The following is a 4,329-nucleotide window of genomic DNA, read 5'->3' on the forward strand; positions in this document are numbered from 1 at the left end:
ACATCAATGATGAGAGGAAGAAGGTGCCATTTACAAGTACACTCAGCAATCCCAACATCTCTAAACCTGGTAGAACAACCACCATTGATACATCTTCGATGCATCCAAGAATCTCGTCCCGCTCAGTAAAACTAATGGCTCCCCATCTTCATTCTCTATCTGGTTAATCATACCTACACTATCGAGTAGGCTCGAATCACCTCGATAATGGGCGCGCGGCACAACGGGCACTTGCCCATCTCGAGCCAACTCATGCGCACATCGTGAACAGGTGCACATGTGCCCACATCTGGATAGACAAAAAGGAATGGAAAACAAATGAGAAAAAAGGTTGATAACAATACAATCTGCACTAAGAAAATTTCAACCTGTAAAGAAGAAAGTCGATTTGATTATCGCAGCAGACGCAACAAATCCCTTTTTTGACATGATTCCAGTTTGTGCCATCAAGTAGTAAGTGCTGGTTGTCTCCTAACTAAAAGTAATGCAAGCAAAATATATGACAAACTGATTTCTACATATAGATAACATTTTATTTCAAAGCTATATCAAACTAAATCCAAAATGAAAAATTCACACAAACATAACTTTAATCCTTAATTCGTCGCCAAATAGCGACGAATTTGAATTCATCACCAAATGACCTAATTTTATCACCCATCGCCCAATCCCCTTTCTTCTTCCTCCGTGATTTCTCTCTTCTCCTCCGCGATCTGAATCTTCTGCGGTCGCGGACAGCGATTTCTTCCTCTCCGATCTCTCCGGCAACTACGACGGCGACAGTGAAGCGTTAGGCGACGATCCTCAACGATAAAATCCTTTTCTTCCGGCTGGTTTGTGCTGGCTAGTTTTTGTTGTTGCGGGGTGGTGGCCGGCCGGCTGATTTTTGTCAAAAAATAAAAATTGGGTTCTTTTAGTGGTGCTAGCCTAGACTCCTTATAATGCCTCCATTTTTTTTTTGTCAAGAATGGGAACGAGATCATTTTTCTCAGTTTATAATTGAAGGTTTCACTTCATACTGTAAAAGGAAAAACAGAGACAAGGTATTTTGTGCACCCTCTCACCATTAATTTTGATCATTGCTGGCATGAATTTCTTTATTTTTACTCTTACCATTATAGCAATGTCAAACCCTTGCTATTTGTTGCAAGCTTTATCCCATATTATGTTTTAGCATTTGGTGTAAATGTTGTAATGCAATTTATTTTTGAGTAATGAGTAAGAAGTTCTTCCTCCTTCAAAATATTTGTTGCAAGAAATATTTACCTATAGGATGTTCTTCCTCCTTCAAAAGTAAGAAGTTTTGTAACTTGTGATGGTTGAACAGAAATAATTAATAGAGTTTTTGAGTAATGAGTACTTAATACTTTGGTATTTTTGAGTTTCATCATATCACAAACCTTTTTGAACATGATACGGTCGGTTTGTTTGTCGCGATCCATAGAGGTGCTGATCAATCACTCTCTTATTCCACCTCTAATAATTTATGCCTAAACATGAACTCGTAAGCAATGCTAAGCATGACGAGTGAATTAACATTTGCACTTCAAGTCATACCAAACATAAGCCCATGTGTTAGGCCAAGTCTTTGGCGGCTTAGCTCGTTTGACGCTTCAAGTCATACCAAACATAAGCCCATATTTAGGTATAATTTTATTTATTGTTATAAGAAATTAGTATGAATGATTTATGTTATGATTGTTAATGATTTATATGTAACGGCTGTGTATCTTATGATTGTTTAATAATTTAATAAATTGAAAACAAAAAAAAATGCAGAAAAAAGGAGTTGGATGTATAAAAAAACAAATCTGAACGTAAAGGTTTAACGGGTTGTGTATCGTTTGACACTTCAAGTCATATTCATGTTTTACAAGTTTAGATTGTTATGCAGTTAATGCTAATAATTACTGCTAACAGGTAAGGCAAATTGATTTCTCTCCTGGCGAGAAGTACATCATAACATATAGCAGCCATGAGCCGAGCAACCCCGGGATTCTCATGTAGGTAGTCAAAAGAGTTAATTCTCTGCTCCTTTTCTGGTCCTCCTTAATTTTTTTTTTAATTTTTACTGCAGAGAATTGTTATAAATATCTTTGATGTGAGGACTGGAAATTTGATGCGAGACTTTAAAGGAAATGTCGATGAGTTTGCCACTGGTGGAAGTGGTGGCGTCTCTGGAATTTCATGGCCCGTATTCAGGTGGTGTTTGAAATTTCATTTAATATTTCTGATTTAATTTTAAATAATGATGATATTGGTTCTTTTTCCCTTCACTTATTGGCATTAGTTTTTCAGGTGGGGTGGTGGTAGGGAAGACAAATATTTTGCTAGAATTGGGAAGAATGTCATTGCTGTTTATGAAACTGAGACATTTACTCTTGTCGATAAAAAATCTATGAAGGTTGATAATGTCGTGGACTTCAGTTGGTCTCCCACTGATCCAATATTAGCTCTTTTTGTTCCAGAGCAAGGTGGTGGAAACCAGCCTGCCAGGGTATAGCAAAGCTTATCTTTCTATGTTTTCATAGTTGTGCTTTTAAACTGGTTGGCCATACTAATCAACAGGTGAGCCTTGTCCAAATACCTGGAAAAGAGGAGCTCAGGCAGAAGAATCTATTCAGCGTAAGCGACTGCAAAGTGTACTGGCAAAACAATGGAGAATATCTAGCTGTGAAGGTTGATAGGTACACAAAAACAAAGAAGAGCACCTACACTAGTTTTGAGCTTTTCCGTATAAAAGAAAGGGATATCCCGATTGAGGTTCTTGAACTGGATAATAAAAATGACAAAATTATAGCCTTTGCATGGGAGCCCAAGCTAGGGCCATAGATTTGCTGTTATCCATGGAGATGGTCCTCGGCCTGACATTAGCTTCTACTCGATGCGGACTAGTCAAAACACAGGCCAAGTTTCGAAATTCATCACTCTGAAATCGAAGCAGGCAAATGCACTCTATTGGTCTCCTGCTGGCCGTTACATATGCTTGCTGGCTTGAAAGCTTTCAATGGCCAATTGGAGTTCTATAATGTTGATGAACTAGAGACTATGGCAACAGGGGAGCATTTTATTATGGCCACTGATATCGAATGGCATCCTACTGGCCGGTAAGCCTTATTAATTCCAGTAAACTATAGATGTTAAACATTCTTAATTTGTGTCTCAACCAGTACTTAAATATGCATATTACTGCTTGTAGATACATTGCCACCGCGTCACATCAGTCCATGAGATGGAAAATGGATTCCACATTTGGTCCTTCAATGGAAAGCTGTTATACCGGATATCCAGGGATCATTTCTATCAGGTCAGGCGAAACTTCTTTTCCAAATGATATGATTAATGACATGGTGCTTCTTCAAATCTTATTATGTTTAAAAACTGAAACAGTTCTTGTGGCGTCCGAGGCCACCCTCCCTCTTAACTGCCGAAAAGGAGGAAGAAATTGCTAAAAACCTGAAGAAGTACAGCAAGAAGTACGAAGCAGAGGACCAGGACGTCTCGATGCAGTTGAATGAGCAGGACCGAAAGAAGAGGAAGATGTTGCAGGATCAGTGGAATGAGTGGGTGGCCAAGTGGAAGCAGTGGCATGAAGAAGAGAGACAATTCAGGATACAGCTGAGGGATGGTGAAGCCAGCGACGAGGAGAAGAAGAGTACGAAGCAAAAGAAGTTGAAGTGGAAGAAGTACTTGATGTCTCGGAAGAACTTGTCCCGGACCAAGATTAATTGATGTCTTGCTGCTAGCTATCTGATGTAGTTTCATCGATATTTTTGTACTGGATCGTATTTCTTTTTGTCGATGTACTGTGTGCTTGCATGCTTGTTTAGTCTCTAACTAGATTGTTGTTTCCAAACAGAATTGACTAGCACCGCATCACAAACTTCTCACGACTTTATTTATTATCAGAGAAAAGTATATTAGATCATTGCAAATTCTCTGCCCAATGATGTTCAATAAGTCTTAATTTATTCCAAGTGATTGGGTTTATCGTTTCAAGTGCTCTCCTTTTTACGTGCAATCTTTGATTAATCTTCACATCTGAACTTCCTAACCTTGCATTTAATGCTTCTTCATTTTCTACAAATGTAAACGTAGAGTTAAAAAAATGGATTAGCACAGAAACATTTCATATTTGGCTGTGTGTCATAAATTCCCCAGTTCATAAATTTCAATAGTTTATCGTGCAGGAGAAATTAAAAAAAAAAAAAAAAGATGGGGCTCAACAACTGTTCGTAAAATACAGTGTTCATCACACTCTGAAGCAAAAGATCAAGAGGCAAGCAAATGTGCGTGGAAATTAAAGGGAGCTCAATTAAGATAGATGAC

At 38.3% G+C, this 4,329-nt stretch overlaps 1 pseudogene; it reads left to right on the forward strand.

Annotated features, from left to right (window-relative positions):
- Positions 1–1,920: 1,920 nt before the first annotated feature.
- Positions 1,921–3,728, forward strand: LOC141816786 (eukaryotic translation initiation factor 3 subunit B-like; annotated as a pseudogene).
- Positions 3,729–4,329: the final 601 nt, after the last annotated feature.

The sequence above is a fragment of the Curcuma longa genome, unplaced genomic scaffold, assembly GCF_044706935.1.
Source record: "Curcuma longa cultivar G26 ecotype Majalengka, Jawa Barat unplaced genomic scaffold, ITB_CL_G26_1.1 contig_18170, whole genome shotgun sequence".
Classification (NCBI taxonomy): domain Eukaryota; kingdom Viridiplantae; phylum Streptophyta; class Magnoliopsida; order Zingiberales; family Zingiberaceae; genus Curcuma; species Curcuma longa.